General features: G+C 37.8%; 1 non-coding gene across 1 annotated transcript; it reads left to right on the top strand.

The window, feature by feature from the left end:
• Window positions 1-8667: 8667 nt before the first annotated feature.
• On the top strand, window positions 8668-8774 carry LOC112726101 (small nucleolar RNA R71). Its single transcript, XR_003165168.1, has one exon. It is a non-coding gene; the product is annotated as a small nucleolar RNA R71 (small nucleolar RNA).
• The last annotated feature ends 11237 nt before the right edge of the window (window positions 8775-20011 follow it).

Raw genomic sequence — 20011 nt, 5'->3', positions numbered from 1 at the left:
GAAAGCATGCAAATCTCTGTTAACGACGAATCTTAAGTAACCAATTTCTGATATCTCAGCTCCTCGGTTTCTTCTCAATTAACCAACCGCCAATGTCTTGGTTAATCGATTAATTGAAAAGGTTAAGTGCAAAATCTGATTCAGTTCCTCTAAGATTCAAAAGTAATCTTTAGGTCAGACTATATGTCATGTATGCTAGCTAGTCTTGTCCGATTGAATCTTATGAGAAAACACAATTTCAAGAATTGTCCTAATCCAAATTATATGTCACGTATTCAAAACTAGGGTAATTGAAATCATGTATTATGTCGTACACTTAGGAAACCAATATGTTTAGTCAATTTAAAAATTCATGTGAAAGAGTTTTGAAGCACAATTTGAATAACAATTTTGTCGAATCAGTAAACAAATCCGAAATGGGATTAGCACGCCTGTCGATGTACTAATCTTTTAGTGATGAAGAACAAAATACTCAATCATAAACAGATTATTGCAAAGCTTTAAAACAAAAAAAACTTAGATTCATAAACCATCGAAACATGAACAGAGCTCTTAACCCTTTGATAAAGGTTTAGTAACTCATGGAGAATTTAGAAAAACAAAGATAAAAGAAGAAGAATAAGGTGTTAAATTGGATTCGAATATCCTCTTTCGGATGTTCCCCCTTGTGAACAATGTTCACTTATTTAAATTCTAGGTTTTCTCTGATTCAAATGTCAAAACCTAATTTTATCTTAATCAAAATAATTAAGATAAGCTATAATTAATTCAAATCCTAGAATTCAAAACACAATCAAATCAAAGTCAAAACTAATTAACTATAGAATCTTCTTCAATCTTCAATTGAAATCAAATTCTTGAAGCTGGGCCTTGGATGATTCAACACTGAAAGCAAAATTGGGCTAAGCATTTTTGATAGGGCATGGCACGCCCTCTTGGGCAGAGCCAAGGCATGGCACGCCTTGGATCTCACATGTCATACCACTCTTGGTTTGGCTAGGGCGTGGCACGCCCCATTCTAGGCGTGGCATGCCTCTTCTTGGCTTGCTCCCAGGGATTTGCCTCTTAACTAGCGTGGCAAGCCTTGTATTGATTGTGGCACGCCTTGGCTCTTCTTCATAGGTTGTGGCAGGCCCCTACTTAGGCATGGCATGCCAGTGCATCTTGGTCCAGGGCGTGGCACGCCTTTGCCTAGGCATGGCACGCCCCTGTTTGGCTCTCCAGGGTGTGTCACACCTCGCCCTCTCTTCTCATGCATGGCTTGATCTTACGTGTTTGGATTTTGATTCTTCATGCAATGTTTTACCTCTTGATTAAGCTTATTTTACTACTTGTTTTGCCTTTCATTTGACTATATTTCCTTGAAAATACTTAGCAAACTCCTTAGTAGCGAAAGATAACTAAAAGTAATAAGATTAGAAGATGAAACTGTAATTAAACCAAAGAAAATAAGGAATAAAAGCAAGAGAAACAATAAAACATGTGAACGCATCACAACAACAAGCTTAAAACTTTGCTTGTTCTCAAGCAAAAAAAGAAAAGAAAAGAAAAGAATTAGTTTCAATGAAGAAGAATTGAATCTCTTTCAAGCTCATATTCGTGTTGATAATGGGGTTTACTAACTTTGTGATCATAACCGGATTCTCTTCTTTCTTAATGAATCTTAAAATCTTGGGAGTGAAGAATTCTCGAGAATTAAGACTCAGATGACATTATGAGACCCTCTTTTTAAGCTTAGATTGATCCTTGAATCTTTCAATAACAGAGAGAGATTTTTCAATTATTAACTCTAAGTGTTCTATCTCAAGGTGGCTCTTGATAGTGGGCTTTCGATCGATAATCCTGAGCCAGTTGGCCCATGTTACCAGGTGACAAAGCACCCCTCAAATCTAATCACCCAAGCGTCTCCTTGACATGGTTCCACTACAAGCATATAGCTAAAGATTTGTATTCCCAGACATCAATACCTAGAGTCTCTTTGGACTTCTAAATATTTTGTTTTAAGGCGGCTCTTGATAGTGGGATTTCAATCGATAATCCCGAACCAGTTAGCTTAAGTTATTGGGTGATGAAGCACCCCTCGGATCTAATCTCCCAAGCCTTTCTTTGGACAATGAACACCACAGGCACATAAATGGATTCTTTAGCCATTAATACTCAAAGCTTTGCAACTTTGAATCTCTTTTGATCTTTTCATTTTTCATTCTTTTCTTTGTTGTTTTTATTCTCTCTTTTTCTTTTGCAATTCAATTCAAGGATCTTTTGTTTATTTAGAGATCTCATAATACTTCTCTAAGCCTATGTTCATGAAGAATCTTCCCTTTTATTCAAGATCATTCACTTGTTACCTCATTCCGTGACATATAATCACAAGTAGCAGACCACCATTTTAGATAACAGGACTTTGTTCAATAGATTCAACCCCCTCCATTAAAATAATTCCTTTCTATGTGAACGAAAGGCTTAGAGGATAAGCATAGTGATAAGCATAGGTAATGCAGTAATAGAAATATGCATGATGCAAGAATAAAGAGATGAGAAAAAAATGTTAGAAACTTAAAGGAAGAAAATACTAACCACCATATACCAAATTACCTCATTCATTCTCTGCCCCTTGTTACCCTCTTCATCTTCATTTTTTGTCTTAATTACAACATTAAACTTAGAGTTTGGCCATGTACAGGTTGGTGAACGCCAAACTTAGGGTTTGGTCATGTTATAAAATAGTGAAGAGCATAAAGGAATATAGAATGCTAAGTATGTGTGGCGTTAGGTGATTAGATGCATGAACAAATATTTTAGCAAGATTTTTGTTGTTTTTAATATTTTTTTGAAATGTGATGCTTAAACGAATAAGAAAATAAAAAGATGCAGAAAAGTAAACATGATGATTAAGTGAGAATGCATGCAGAGAATGAGGGGGAGGAAGAATAGTGCAAGAATTGAAAAACAAAATAGAAAGAGAAAAGAAAAGACTGACCAAAGTTGGGTTGCCTCCCAATAAGCACTCTTTTATCATCATTAGCTTGACGTTGCTTCTCCCAGGTTGGGGAATGGGAGGCCTGAGGAACTTCATGGCACACTTCAGTGCCATCCATGTTAATGCATGCATCCTTTATCTTCATGTCAATTCTCTTTTTGATGCATGCTGCCAACTCTTCTATCAATGTCCAAGCTTCTTCTGTTGTTTGTTTTTTTAATGAGCCTCCAACCTATCCATCAAGCACTGCTTTGTAGTGTCTAGGGATCCCATCATAAAAGTATAAGATTAGGATCTCCTTAGGTATGTCATGTTGTGGATTTCTTTATAGGAGCTCCTTGTATCTCTTCAAAGAGTCATGGAATCTTTCACCATCTTTTTCGGAAAAGCATGCAACTTTTTTCCACAATTGTCCCACAATGGCCTTCTCCTCTACCGTTTATTCATTAGCTTCTAGCACTAGAGGTTGATGGTCTTCAAGAGTGTCAGAAAGTAGTTCTTCCTCAATGGTCTCTTCTATTAAGACATCAATTAGATAAATTTTTATGCAATTCTCTATCTTAGTAGGATGCTGCATGGTCTTAAAGACATTAAAACTTAATTGCTCATCATGGACTCTTAATGTTAATTCTCCCCTTTGGACATCTATGAGTGCACATCCAGTGGCTAGAAAAGGCCTTTCTAGAAAATAAGAAGCATCATCACTTTCCTCCATGTCAAGAACCATAAAATCCGCAAGGAATATAAAATCTCCTACTTTAACTAGCAAGTTTTCCACTAGTCCATGAGGGAGTTTGATTGATCTGGCGGCTAGTTGAAGAGAGATTCTTGTGGGTTTAACTTCTTCTATTTGCATCTTTTTCATCATGGATAATGGCATTAAGTTGATGCTTGCTTCTAGGTCACATAGTGTGTAACACCCTACCACACAGAGTCCTATGCTTAAGTCATAAGACAGAGATGGCGAAGTATTATGACCTCTAAAATAAAATTTAGTACGTATAGTATTGCAAAAATGTTCATAACTAGGAGCCTTTGAAGAAAAATGGGTAAATCAAAACCGTTTTAAATCAAAAGTGCAACACTCCGATCGATAATGTAAACGAACAGTTAGAGATTAAGCTAAAGCTAAAGCAATGAGATATACAAAAGAGTGCCAAAATACATATATCAAGACTCGAGACTCGGCTTGCGAATATAACCGGTCCGAGCATACAGTATACATACATATAGTAAGGAAATCCCAAAAAAACCCAACTAACAGAATACAAAACAAGTTTCTCCAAAGTAACCTCTAAGAGGAGTCAATACAAAAAATATATATATATAAACAGTGGAGAATATAAGCACCAAAACAAGTATATAATGATCAAAATAAAATCCCAAAAACTAAGGAATCTCCGCCAAAAGGAAGTCTCCAGCATGCCTCAGCGAGGAGCCTCACATCCTGCATCTGAAAACCACAAAATCCGCATGGGTGAGAACCGGAGATTCTCAGCATGGTAATAATGCCCAAATATCTAACATGTAATGTCCTGGAAAAGCCGAAGGCAATCCTAGAACTTCCAGGTTATAATCAAAGCGTATAAGCATAACTAAACCATAACAAGTATAAATAGGCGACTAACTTAAGGATCTTCAGTCTAACTAAATATCCCCTTTCCAAATCCTGCAAACCTCCCAACTGCCAACAGTAATGGAAAAGAAAACACAAGTATATCAAGTAAAGAATGCACGAGTAGGAAGCAGATAAGGCAATTAGGCAATTAACAAGTAATGATGCAATCAATTAGGCATTCCAAACAAATCACGTATAATGCATATGATGCATGCCTGTCCTAGTGGCTGATGAGTCTCATCTGTCGGTTATAAAGCCAGCCCGACAAGTCCTGGTAGCTAACCATTGGACTGTCCCTCTGTCGCATATTCCCAACTTGAGTTATCCACAAACATAATTATAATATATAATCCAACACCTTCACTGGTGTATATTTACGGGGGCGAGCTCATCCGAAACTTTCACAGTGTCCGGCCACACTTACGACATAGGGTTAGCAGAGTATCGAGTCTCCACCTGGAGCACGTGGTGGCTAGCCACTGCTTTCACCCAAGAAAACTCGTATCTCAGATAGGTGGAGTGCAAACAATCATAATATTAACAATTCAACATATATGCAATAATCACAACCATACATTAATATTTATCTCAGCCATTTCGGCTTATCAATCATAATTCCATACTCAGCCCCTTTGGCTCAAATCATATTCACCACTCCTCCATCCTTCCCAACCGCTCACATCATCATTATACAACATACTCATCATTACATCCCTTTTTTTCCTCCACAAGTTGCCCCTTTCCTAGCCTTCTCTTAATAACTAGGAATTTAACATCAAATTAAGACTTAAGGGATGAAATTGAGAGTTTATAAGTGTGAAATAACATTCTGACAGGTTACGAGCTTGTTGGGAATGTGAAGAACTTGAAAACAAATTTTTTAGAAAAGAACGGGGACGCGTGCGTACGCACAGGGGTGTGCGTACGTACGCCCAGGAGCATTTTTAGACGTGTGCATATGCACAGATCTGTGCGTACGCATAGACAGCATCATCTTTTAGGGTGGGGCGCGTGCACAACGTGTGCTAGCGCTGCCGCCAGTGTGTCATTCCCAACGTGCGCGTGTGCACAGGCTTGTGCGTACGCACAACTCACAATCCTTCGTTGGTTGCGCGTGCACACAGGGCGTGCTGGCGCTGCCACCAGCAGCTCTGTCTTCGCGTGTGCGTACACACAAGGTTGTGCATGCGCACAGGACCAAATTCTTGCCGAGTGTGCGTGCGCACAGGGCTGTGCGTACGCACACAAACCAGAAATCATAAATTCTATAGAAGTTGCAGAATTCAGATTTTGGGCCGAAACTTCCAATGATCATATCTCCTTCCACAAAATTCGGATTTCCACCAAATTTAAACCATTTTAAAGTTTATAAAATTATCTTTCCATTGATATAAAAATTATTAAATTTTGAAAATAATTGCTCAAGATATGATCCATCGAAGTTCATCAAAATTTCAGTTTTACCAAAACTTATGAACTCCCCATTTTCAAACATACATTTACCAATTCTCATGTAAAACCATTCAAAACTCAACCACTCCAACATCAAATATTTCCATTCCTCATTTAATCAACAACTCACAAATTCTTCCACACTTAACCAAATCTTAACTCAATGATCCAATTCGTAACCAACAATTTATATCACAATTCCCAATCAAACATTCCAAATTTATCGTTCACCATATATATATACATATATCAATCTCGCCTGTTTAACTCATGTTCATCAGCAAGAGTCTCACCAATTATCATCCATTAAGCATATTAACCCACATCACATACAACTTTCATATATTGCACCAACAATTATCATAATTCACAATCATCCAACCACTACTCAAATACTCATCTCAATCCAAATTATCCAACAACTACATCAACATTCCACAATCCACTAAATTCATACACAACAACACAATTCTTTTCAATCCATCAACAACATTAATAATTCAACTCCTATCTTACAGTCTCTAGCCTAAAATTTCACACCACATTACATTTTAGATACAAGAAACCGAAACCATACCTTGGCCCATTCCCGTTTAACCCAGAACACTCTTAAATTCAACTTCTAAGGTTTTCAAACTCCACCAACAGATTTTTCAAGCTTGGGGCTCCACACTAAAGCTTTCAAAATCACCAATCAAGCTCCAAAACACACATATACAATGCCTAAGCCACAATATCACACCCAAACACAATAACTTAGTCACTAAAATACAAAATCTCAAGTCTTTAACTTAGGGTTGAGAATCTCATCTTACCCAAAGACCAAGGAAGCTAAAGCAAGCCTTCCCTTCAAGTTAATTTGATCCTATAACAGAAAGGAGCTCAAAATCTCAACATTTTGCCTAAGAAACTTGAAAATCAAGGCTGGGAATTTGAAGAAGAAAACATGGCTTAACTCAAGATTGCTTGTATAGGTTTTGTAGAGCTTGACGCCGCGGTTGTGTGGCCATAAATGGTGCGTCAATCGGAGCTCCAGATCAAAAGTCATCAACCATGGAAGATTGAGATGAATAGGAACAAGGGTTTCAATCTCCCCCCTCTTCCTTTCTTTGTTTCCAGCGTGTGTGTGTTTGTTTTAGGGAGAGAGAGTGGTGAGCTTCATTAATTAAATGAAGCTTGGCTGGGCCTTGGGCCCAACTTGGGTTCGGTTGGCCCGGTTTGGCCCGTTCAGCCCAATCTTGGGCCGTTTTCTTTAAAATTGGTGTCAAAATTCTCGTTTCGAATTTCTCTACCACCTCAAACCATAAAAATCTCATTTCTCACTTTCTAGAATATATTTTAATTTATAGGTTAATTAGCCATAAATTAACCGGGTTTTACATAGTGCTTTCCCAATAGTGATATCTCCAATAATGCATGGGATTTGAAAATTCCCTGGGTCCTTCAATTTATGAGGCAACTTGCTTTGAATAATGGCACTGTATTTCTTGTGAGGATCACAGATTTATCTTCTTAAGGGTTATCTTCTTGGTTAGCAACTCCTTCATGAATTTTGCATAAAGAGGCATTTGCTCCAAAGCCTCCACAAAATGGAATATTAATTTGTAGCTTCTTGAACACCTCTAGGAACTTGGAATATTGTTGCTATTGAATCTTCTTTTGCAACCTTTATGGGAAGGAAATTCTAGGTGTATACTTTCTCTCCCTTATGACTTCCCTTGGAGCTAGAGGTGGTGGTGTGTGGATCTCTTCTTCTTGCTTCTTTTCTTCCTCTAATGGTTCTTCTTCTCCTTTGATTTTTGTTGAATCTTTGCCAACCACTTTCTCACTTCTCAAATTGATAACCTTGCATTCTTCTATAGGATTTAAAATTGTATCACTTGAAAAAGAATTTAGGAGCTTCTCTGTCTATTGCTTGGCAATTTTTCCAAGTTGAATCTCCAAATTTATTATAGAGGCCTCTTGATTCTTGAAATTGGCTCTTGTTTCCATTATGAACTCCTTGGTCTATTGTATGAATTCTTTAGAAAAATTATCTAAGGTGCTCTCAATAGGCGGCTTCTAAAATTTTTTTGATTGTGTTGAAGATAACCCTTGTTGATATGGAGTGTTAAAATTTCTCTGTCCTTGATTTTTCTATCCAATATTTGGATGGTTCCTCCAACCTAGATTATATGTCTTTGAGAATGGGTCATTTTGTGGATTTCTTGAAAAGTTGCCCATATAATTCACTTGCTCCCGAGAGGGTTGATCATCTTTGAATAATTGACAATCTTTATCTTAATGAGCTCTTCCACATAAGTTGCATGTTGTGGCTTGTGTCCTCATGACTAAGACTTGCATATTACCCACTTGTTTAATGAGTGAATTAATTTGTTGAGACATAGCTTTATTTTGTGCGAAGAGAGCATCTAGCATGTCTAGCTCCATGACTCATTTTTTTACTATTCTCTTACTAGCATACATGTAATAATTATATATTAGCCACTGTCTCTATCAACTCCAAAGCTTCCTCAGGTATCTTCCAGTGCAATGACCTCCAGCTGAGGAATCAATTAAGTTTCTGAAAGCTTGAGACACTTCATCATAGAATGTTTGGAGTTGCAACCATTTAGGAAAAGCATGATGAGGACATTTTTTTAGCATCTCTTTATATCTCTCTCATGCCTCATAAAGTGACTCTCCCTCTTTTTGAGTGAATGTGTGAATGTCATGCCTCAACTTTGCTAGCTTTTGAAGGAAAAAGTACTTAGTCAAAAACTTATTCATCATATCATCCCAAGTTGCTATACTTCCTAATGGTTGAGATTGGAGCCACTGTTTGGCTCTATCCCTGAAAGAGAATGAGAATAATCTTAATCTTATAGTTTTGGGAGAAACTCTATTGCTTTTGACCGTGTCACATATTTGCAAAAAAACTGGACATGTGCACATTCGGGTCCCCTTGCGAATTGCCACTAAATTGGTCTTGCTGTGCCAATTGAATAAGAGAGGGCTTCAACTCAATTGGCCTCAATAGTAGGCCTCACTATGCTGCTACCACAACTATCAGTGGTGGGAGTCGTGAAATCTTCAAGAGTTCTCCTTGCATTATTTTGTCCGTTAACCATCTTATTATCTTCTTTCCTGGCTCGTACTTGCTTTCTTAATCTGAATAGAGTCAATTCAATTTCAGGGTCGTATTGAAGAGGTTCAGGTGTGTCAATTCCTTGCATACACAAAGAAACAAGAAGATCAAAATCACTAGTGGGATAGACGATAATTAAAGCAATAAAAGTTAAAATTAAAAAAACAAAAGAGCAACACCAAACTTAATTATGAAAGTATCGTGTATGAATAAAAAGAGAGAAATACAATAAAATCCTAATAATGAAACAGAATAAGAACAAAAACACAAACCTAATAATGAAAAGGAAGTATCAAAATGAAAACCCTAATTCTAAAGAGTAAATAAAACTAGAATGAAAACAAAATTAGATAGGATCTAATTTAGAAAATCAATCCAAAGTATGATGTCAATCTCAATTAAACCTCGGCAACGGCACCAAAAACCTGATGTGCGAAAGGTGAAACTCACGGATACCGACAAGTGCACCAGATTATTCAAGTAATACCACGGTGAGTGGATATAGTTCCCACGAGGATTAAAAGACTAAGCACACAAATATCGAATTAAATTACTAATTAGATCAATGGAACCTAGATTGAGGAATGTTGAAAAACCCTAGAATGCTTGAATGTTAGAACCTTGAAAGTTGAATGCTTCGGAGGCAGTAATTGTAAAACCTGGTCAAACCATAATTAAATAAGTAATTAATTAAATATGAGCAAGAAGGGTTGGAAATTTTAGCAATCATAATTTAAAGATTTAACAATGAAAATGCGCACTGAAAATTTGACCGGTAGTACCGCTGGTGCACGAAATTGACTCCGCAAGTTTCGCACAGATAGACCGACAAGTGCACTGGGTCGTCCAAGTAATACCTCAGGTGAGTGAGGATCGATCCAACGGAGATTGTTGGTTTGAGCAAGCAAGGGTTACCTTGTAGATCTTAGTCAGGAAGATAGAAAATATGATAGTTATTATGAAAAACGCATAAAACAAATAAATAAATAAAACGTTACTAGATAGTTGTGAAATCAGTGATGAGAGAATGGTTGAGGCTTCGGAGATGCTTCTTCCTTCTGGATCAATTTTTCTCACCATCTACTCTAACTTCTGATGATTCATTCCATGGTAGGCTGTAAATGATTAACGCCGGGTCAGCGGTCATTAATCTCCTCTGCTTCAGATCAAATGTCGGGTCAGCGGTCCTTCAATCTGAACGGGGGTGAAGCTCCTACAGTCCATTCCCCTAGTGATCCTACTCAAAGCGCCACAGATAAGGTCGGATCTTCCGGATCAGAAAATGATGCATCTAGGTTCTAGCCTATACCATAAAGGCCCTAATCTTCATGTACCTCGGTTACACTGATGTCTCCAAGTACCCAACGAAGTCGTGGATTAGCCGTCTAAGAGTTGTATAATCAAGCTTGTGGTTCAATACTATCCCGTCAAGGACTCGCACGAATCCATGTGAAATAGGGATGGCAGTCAAGTTACACTCCCAATTCATTAGGATGAAGAACGAAGATACATCTTAGAATGGAATCAAGCATAGATTGAAATAGAACAGTGATATTATTAATCCATAAGAATCAGCAGAGCTCCTAACCTTAAACTAGGAGGTTAGTGACTCATATCTAACAAAAGGTAGTGTTCGAAAGTAAAGTGGGGGAAGAAGATCCTAAACAAGGGTGATCTCCTCCTATATATACTAATCTGATAACTAAAAATTACAGAAATAAGATAAACTAATCTAGCAGTGCAAAAATCCACTTTCCGGGCCCACTTGGTGAGTACTTGGGCTGAGCTTGAGTGAAGCCACGAGTTGGTACTCCCCCTGGGGTGTTGGATGTAAGCTTTGGGCTCCTGAATGGGCGTTGGATGCCAGGAATGGGGTTGGTGGATGGTGTTGAACGCCAGTTTTGAGCCTTTATTTCCAAAGCGAAATATGGACTATTATATATTTCTAGAAAGCCATGGATTTTAGCTTTCCATAGCCATTGAGATCGCCCCATTTGGACTTTTGTAGCTCTAGAAATTCTCTTTCGAGTGCATAGAGGTCAGAATCTGATAGCATCTGCAGTCCTTTCTCTGTCTCTGAATTAGACTTTGCTAAAACTCCTCAATTTCAGCCAGAAAATACCTGAAATCATTCTAAAACACAACTCAAAGTGAAATCCAAAAATATGAATTTTTCACTAAAACCCCTGAAAATATAATAAAACTTAAACAAAACATAATAAAAACTATATGAAAATGATGCCAAAAAGCGTATAAAATATCTGCTCATCAACCGCCTTAAATCTGTCTGGCACTGCGACTGAGAAAATTAATTATGAGAAAAAAAGGTTAAGAAATTAGAATTTTTTATTTGAGAAAGTAAAAATATTTAAAATGTAAATCAAAACACTAATCTTAAAGGTTTTGACCCAAAGTTGGACCAAATGGGCCATATATGTGAACCGAGCCTAAGTAGGGCCCAAATCCAACATATATATACCCTTACTAAGGCTATTTCAGCATCAACACCCATTCATATGGTGCTTCATGCTGAATTGAAAAGAGAGGGGAGATGAGAGTGAAACCTTAGCTCACAAACATTCAAACCACCATAACTTTCTTTCCGGAGCTCTGATTACCGCACCGCTTTGTGGCCACGCGAAGCCCATCTCATCCTCTACAATTCTATCTGAATAGATTGGTAAGATTTTTGAATTTTCTTACCCCATTTTCTTAATACATGTTCAATTTGAGTTTGAGCTTTGAGTATTGAGAAATCTTGTGGTTTTGATGGTTTACGGGTGTCCTAGAACGAGCTCTAGCTGGGTGATGAGCGGATAATTTATACGCTTTTTGGCATTATTTTTAGTATGTTTTTAATATATTTTAGTTAGTTTTTATTATATTTTTACTAGTTTTTAAATAAAAATCAAATTTTTGGACTTTACTATGAGTTTTTGTGTTTTACTGTGATTTCAGGTATTTTCTGGCTGAAATTGAGGGACCTGAGCAAAAATCTGATTCAGAGGCTGAAAAAGGACTGCATATGCTGTTGGATTCTGACCTCCCTGCACTCGAAGTGGATTTTCTGGAGCTACAGAAGCCCAATTGGTGCGCTCTCAATTGCGTTGAAAAGTAGATATTCTGGGCTTTCCAGCAATATATAATAGTTCATACTTTTCCCGAGATTTGATGGCCTAAACCGGCATTCCAAGTCAGTATAGAAATTCTGGCGTCAAAACGCCAGAACTGGTGTAAAAGCTGGAGTTAAACGCCCAAACTGGCACAAAAGCTGGCGTTTAACTCCAAGAAAAGTCTCTACATGTGAAATCTTCAATGCTCAGTCCAAGCACACACCAGGTGGGCCCGGAAGAAGATCTCTGCATTAATTACTTATTTCTGTAACCCTAGGCTACTAGTTTTCTATAAATAGGACCCTTTGCTATTGTATTTTCATCATTCAATTCATCTTTCAATTCATCTTTTGATCATCTTTGAATCATGTTTTAATGGTTGAACCCTCTTTGGGAGGCTGGCCATTCGGCCATGCCTAGACCTTTTGTTCTTGTGTATTTTCAACGGTGGAGTTTTTACACACCATAGATTAAGGTGTGGAGCTCTGCTGTTCCTCATGAATTAATGCAAAGTACTATTGTTTTTCTATTCAACTCAAGCCTATTTCTTCTCTAAGATATACACTCGTTCTTCAACCTGACGAATGTGATGATCCATGACACTCATCATCATTCTCACCTATGAATGCGTGCCTGACAACCACTTCCGTTCTACTTGCAATAGCTTGAGTGTGTATCTCTTAGCCTTCTGGTTCATGACGCATGGTTACCTCACCTGACAACCGAGCCTTCCATTCCATGAGATCAGAGTCTTTGTGGTATAGGCTAGAATCAATTGGCAGCATTCCTGAGATCCAGAAAGTCTAAACCTTGTCTGTGGTATTCCGAGTAGGATCTGGGAAGGGATGACTATGACGAGCTTCAAACTCGTGAGTGTTGGGCGTAGTGACAGATGCAAAAGGATCAATGGATCCTATTCCAACATGATCGAGAACCAACATCTGATTAGCCGTGCGGTGACAGTGCATTTGGACCATTTTCACTGAGAGGACAGGAGGTAGCCATTGACAACGGTGAAACCCAACATAAGCTTGCCATGGAAAGGAGTATGAATGATTGGAAGAAGGCAATAGGAAAGCAGAGGTTCAGAAGGAACAAAGCATCTTCATACGCTTATCTGAAATTCTCACCAATGACTTACATAAGTATCTCTATCTTTATTTTATATTTTATTCATCTTTTAATTATCAATTCTCCATAACCATTTGAATCTTCCTGACTGAGATTTACAAGATGACCATAGCTTGCTTCAAGCCGACAATCTCCGTGGGATCGACCCTTACTCACGTAAGGTTTATTACTTGGACGACCCAGTGCACTTACTGGTTAATTGTGACAAAGAGTTGAGATTACAATTGTGCGTACCAAATTTGTTGGCGCCATTGATGATCACAATTTTGTACACCAAGTTTTTGGTGCCGTTGCCGGGGATTGTTCGAGTTTGGACAACTGACGGTTCATCTTGTTGCTCAGATTAGGTAATTTTATTTTATGTTTAAGCTTTTTACTTTTTATTTTTCAAAAAATTTCAAAAAAAATATGTATTTCTATTTTGTTCTTCAGAGTTTTTAAGAATGAATTCTAGAGTTTCATGATAATTTGTTGAAGTCTGGCTGGCTGTGAAGCCATGTCTAATCTTTTGGACCGAGGTTTCAACTTATCATCACAAGGGCTTGTTGATTTCTATCAATCTTGCTGTTGAACGTAATGATCTGCTAAAGCTTGGCTGGCCATTGGCCATGTCTAGTGTTTTGGACCGAAGCTTTCACTGAAAGCTTGGCTAGCTAGTAAGCCATGTCTAATACCTGGACCGGAGTTTTAGACTAACATTGCATGATTCCTAGAATTCTCATTAAAAATTTTGAATCTCTTTATTTTCTTTTCCAAATAATTTTCGAAAAATTACAAAAAAAAATTATGAAATCTTAAAATAAAAAATATTTTATGTTTCTTGTTTAAGTCTAGTGTCTAATTTTAAGTTTGGTGTCAATTGTATGTCTTTATTCTTCTAATTTTCGAAAATTACATGCATTATGTTCTTCATTGATCTTCAAGTTATTCTTGATGATTTTCTTGCTCTGATCTTTAAATTCTCTTGTTTTGTGTCTTTTGTTATTTCTCATATGCATTTTTCAAATTGTTATAGTCCTTAGTATACAAACTTCTAAGTTTGGTGTCTTGCATGCATTGTTGATTTGATCTTAGTTTTTCATGATTAATTGCATTTTGATTATTTCTCATCACCAAAAATTCAAAAAAAAATTTTCAAAACCATGTCTTTTCAAGTCAATAATATAGAGAATTGAAGATTCAGAACATTCAGCAGAGGAATTAAATAGAAAAAGCTGGGCGTTCAAAACGCCCAGTGAGGAAGGAAAACTGGCATTTAAACGCCAGCCAGGGTACCTGGCTGGGCGTTAAACGCCCAAAAGGGTAGTATTTTGGGCGTTAAACGCCAGAATGGATACCATTTTAGGCATTTAACACCAGGATGGAACAGGAGGAAAGATTTTGTTTTCAATTCAAATCTTTTTCAAATTTTCATAATTTTTGAAAATCAAATCTTTTTCAAATCATATCTTTTCAAAACCATTTTCTTTCCATTTTCTATTTTTTTTACTATTTTCAAAAATCCTTGCTACAATTAATGATTTAATTCAAAATTTTCAAGTTGTTACTTGCCTATTAAGAAAGGATCAAATTTTAAATTCTAGAATCATATCTTTTAATTTCTTGCTAGTCAAGTAATCAACTTTAATTTTAAAACTTTCTTTTTTAATTTGACTCTCAGTCATATCTTCTCAATCATATCTTCTCAATCACATCTTTTTCAAAATAATTTTCAATTATATCTTTTTTATTTCTAATTTCAAAATCTTTTTCAAAAATCACTTAACTACTTTCTCAATTCTAATATCATCAATCAATTTTTCAAAATTTCTTTTAATTATTTCAAAATCTTTTTAATTTATTTTCGAAAATCACTCCCCCTTCTAAAATTTTTCATTTAAAGGACTAACAATCCTCCTCAATGTGAAATTCGAACCCTATCCCTCTTGATAAGTTCGAATTCTCTCCTCTCTACCTTCTCCTTCTATTCATCTTTTCCTCTGACACATCAAGGAATCTCTATACTGTAACATAAAGGATTCCATACTTTCTTCTCCTCTATTTCATATGAGCAGGAGCAAGGACAAAGGCATTCTTGTTGAAGCTGATCCTGAACCTGAAAGGACCTTGAAGAGAAAGCTAAGAGAAGCTAAAGCACAACTCTCTGTAGAGGACCTAACAGAAATTTTCAAACAAGAAGAAGCCATGGCAGCCAAAAACAACAACAATGCCAACAATGCAAGGAAGGTGCTTGGTGACTTTACTGCACCTACTCCCGACTTCTATGGGAGAAGCATCTCTATCCCTGCCATTGGAGCAAACAACTTTGAGCTTAAGCCTCAATTAGTTTCTCTAATGCAACAGAATTGCAAGTTTCATAGACTTCCATTAGAAGATCCTCATCAGTTCTTAGCTAAATTCTTACAAATCTGTGATACTGTTAAGACCAATGGGATTGATCCTGAGGTCTACAGACTTATGCTCTTCCCTTTTGCTGTAAGAAACAGAGCTAGGACATCGTTGGACTCACAATCTAAAGAAAGCCTGAACTCTTGGGAAAAGCTAGTCAAAGCCTTCTTGGCAAAGTTCTTTCCACCTCAAAAATTGAGCAAGCTTAGAGTGGAAGTCCAAACCTTCAGATAGAAGGAAAGTGAATCCCTCTATGAAGCTTGGGAAAGATACAAGCAATTGATCAGAAGGTGTCCTTCTGACATGCTTTCTGAATGGAGCATCATAGGTATCTTCTATGATGGTCTGTTTGAACTGACCAAGATTTCATTGGACAGCTCTGCTGGAGGATCTCTTCATCTGAAGAAGACACCTGCAGAAGCTCAGGAACTCATTGAAATGGTTGCAAATAACCAATTCATGTACACTTCTGAAAGGAACCCTGTGAATAATGAGACAAATCAGAAGAAAGGAGTTCTTGAGATTGATACTCTGAATGCCATATTGGCTCAGAACAAAATATTGACTCAGCAAGTCAATATGATTTCTCAGAGTCTGTCTGGAATGCAAGCAGCAACAGGCAGTACCAAAGAAGCTTCATCTGAAGAAGAAGCTTATGATCCTGAGAACCCAGCAATGGAAGAGGTGAATTACATGGGAGAACCCTATGGAAACACCTATAATTCTTCATGGAGAAATCACCCAAATCTCTCATGGAATGACCAACAGAGGCCTCAACAAGGCTTCAACAACAGTAATGGTGGAAGAAATAGGTTTAACAATAGCAAGTCTTTTCCATCATCTTCTCAGCAACAAACAGAGAATTCTAAGCAGAGCCATTCTGACTTAGCAACCATAGTCTCTGATCTAATTAAAACCACTCAAAGTTTCATGACTGAAACAAGATCCTCCATTAGAAATTTGGAGGCATAAGTGGGTCAGCTGAGTAAGAAAATTACTGAACTCCCTCCTAGTACTCTCCCAAGCAATACAGAAGAGAATCCAAAAAGAGAGGGTAAGGCCATCAACATTACCCACTCGGCCGAACTTGGAGAGGAGGAAGAGGCAGTGATTCCACTGAGGAAGACCTCAATGGATGTCCACTGGCCTCCAAGGAGTTCCCTAATGAGGAATGATAAACCCCGATTTCGTGATTTATCTTGTGCTTATTTTGGGGGATTTTGTCACTTTTTCTCGCATTTATTCAATGAAATAGCATGGTTTTGTAATTCTTCCTTGAATTTTGCTTAAGTGTAAAAACATGCTTTTTAGGCCATAAATTGGTGATTTTAATTCACTTTAATTCCATTCGATGCCTTGATGTGTTTGATGAGTGATTTCAGGTCCATAAGGCAAGTATTGGATGGAAGAAATGAGGAGAAAAGCATACAAAAAGGGAGAATGCATGGAGAAACAAACATTGGGAATGCACCAAAGGACACGCACGCGCACCAGGAGCGCACGCGCACCAGGCGCGCACGCGCAAAAGTGATTTTGCCTATGGACGCACACACGTACATGCCGAGTCCACGCGGGTTGAGAATTTGCCAGCGACGCGCACGCGCACATGGCGCACACGCGCCGATACTCTCACGTGGCCCACTTGAAGGCAAAACGTTGGGGGCGATTTCTGAGCTGCCCAGGCCCAAATTCAACTTGTTTCTGAGTGTATTTCATGCAGAATTAAAGTCCAAGCAAGGGGGGAGCAATTAGTTTAGCCAACATGAGCCTTTAGTTAGTTTTCTAGAGAGAGAAGCTCCCTCTTCTCTCTAGAATTAGGTTAGGATTAGGTTAGATTATTTTAATTTCATGTTTAATTACTTTATCTCATCTTGTTTCTTCTATAATTTCTCCTTTCTACATCTTGATTCTCTTAGTTTTTATGTTAATTTCCCATTTTGCTCTCTCTTGTGATGATGACTCATGCTGGATTTCTTTACATTTAATGCAATTTTGATGTTGATGTTTCTTTAATTGATGAATTGAGTTGTGATCTCACTTTTCTTGCAATTGATAGTGGTAGATTTTAGCATCTTGCAATTTATAATGTTGATTTTCATTGCATTCTAAGTGTTTGATGAAATTCTCTCTTTAGTTCTTGAGTAGTTTTATCAACTCTTGGCCTAAGACAAGGGACTTGAGTGGTCTTGAGTTTTTGGATATAATGGATTTGGTAATTTGAGAACCCTGTGTGATCAATTTGAAGCCCATTAACGCTAACCCACTACTAAGCCAATTGGTAGGTAGGTTAGGACTTATGGGTGGATGTGATCAAGCCTGTTTGACATACTTCAAGTCTAGGAGTAAATGTTACGTACTTAAGGCTTCGAAAAGTAAACTTAATGGGTTGGCCTCTCATAATTGTCAATAATTGGTTTGTTAACTAGGATGGTGATCTCAAGTACCCAAGTCTTAGCCAAGAGTTCTTTATTTTGCTTTCTTTACTTACTCACTCAGTCTACTTCCTTGCCATCTTATAAACAAAACCCCCTTTTTAACCCATTATAGCCAATACGCATGCACTCCATTGGTTCCTAGGGAGACGACCCGGAGTCCAAATACTCCGATTTTCATTGGAGTTTGTTACTTGTGACAACCTAAATTTTTGTATGAAAGGACTATTGGTTGGTTTAGAAACTATACTTAACAACGAGACCTCATTAGATAAATTCTATACCACCGAGAATCACGATCATCAAAATGGCGCCGTTGCCGGGGATCCAATGGTGCTATGTTATTGGCTATTGTATATATTGTGAATAGCTTGAACTTTGGTTTGTTTGCCAGTTTTTACTAGTTAGGATTCTATTTTCTTTATTTCTTATTGCTCTTTGTTTTTATTTTCTATTTCATTATGAATTCTCATCCTTTTGGCTATTAGTGTAGTTCAAACTATATTGTAGGAAATGGAAGCTCCAATAAGGATATGCATCAAGGATTTGGGAATCAAGGATGGGAGGAACCTCAAGCTTATGAACAATCTTCATGGCAACAACCTCCTACGAACTCCTATGGGTATAATTCTGATCCTAATGTATACCAGTCCAATGTGTGTGATGACCCTTATTGTGGTTGTCAACCACAATCATCATATGCATGTGACCCCATTCCTCAATATAGCCACACGTCATACTCACAAGCCTCTCATCACCATTCAACTCTACATGACCATAACTCACACACACCATATCAACTATCATTAGAATCACATATAGAACAACCACCATCCCAATACCAATATTCCCAAGAACCACAAACTCCACATACACCACCTCAAGAACTTCACCAATATGAACCACCTTCTGATTACAACAATCTTCCCCTAACTGATGAATTCTCTCTTCCAACACCACCTCCCGATGAAGCCTTCATATTAGAACTGAGAGACCTTGAATCTCGCATCTTAAGGCGGCAAGAGGAGGATGAAACTAAGTTTAAGGAGCTAAGAGCAAAGATAGCTAGCATGGTAGAAGCCGTGAATCACCTAACGTCCCACCTGAGTTTATGCACCTTAAGTACCCCCATTGTTGAATGTGGAGAAACAGTCAAGGAGCTTAGTGAGGATATGAACTTGAAGCTTGGTGCACGAAATTGTGATCATCAATGGCGCCATCAACATGGTACGCTCAATTGTAATCTCAACTTTTTATCACAACTTCGCACAACTAACCAGCAAGTGCACTGGGTCGTCCAAGTAATAAACCTTACGTGAGTAAGGGTCGATCCCACGGAGATTGTTGGTATGAAGCAAGCTATGGTCACCTTGTAAATCTCAGTCAGGCGGATATCAAATAGTTATGGAGTTTTCGAAAATTAATAATAAAGTAAAGATAGAGACACTTATGTAAATCATTGGTGAGAATTTCAGATAAGCGTATAGAGATGCTTTTTGTTCCTCTGAACCTCTGCTTTCCTGCTATCTTCATCCAATCAGTCTTACTCCTTTCCAAGGCAAGCTTTATGTAAGGACATCACCGTTGTCAATGGCTACTTTTAATCCTCTCTGGAAAATGGTCCGATGCGCTGTCACTGCAAGGCTAATCGTTTGGAGGCATCACCCTTGCCAATGGCTGCATCCTATCCTCTTGTGAAAATGGTCCAAATGCTCTGTCACAGCACGGCTAATCATCTGAGGTTCTCGATCATGCTGGAATAGGATTCAC

Source organism: Arachis hypogaea, chromosome 11 (genome assembly GCF_003086295.3).
Source record: "Arachis hypogaea cultivar Tifrunner chromosome 11, arahy.Tifrunner.gnm2.J5K5, whole genome shotgun sequence".
Lineage (NCBI taxonomy): Eukaryota > Viridiplantae > Streptophyta > Magnoliopsida > Fabales > Fabaceae > Arachis > Arachis hypogaea.
The sequence above is the reverse complement of the archived record's forward strand: the minus strand, read 5'-3'. Positions and strand labels throughout refer to the sequence as shown.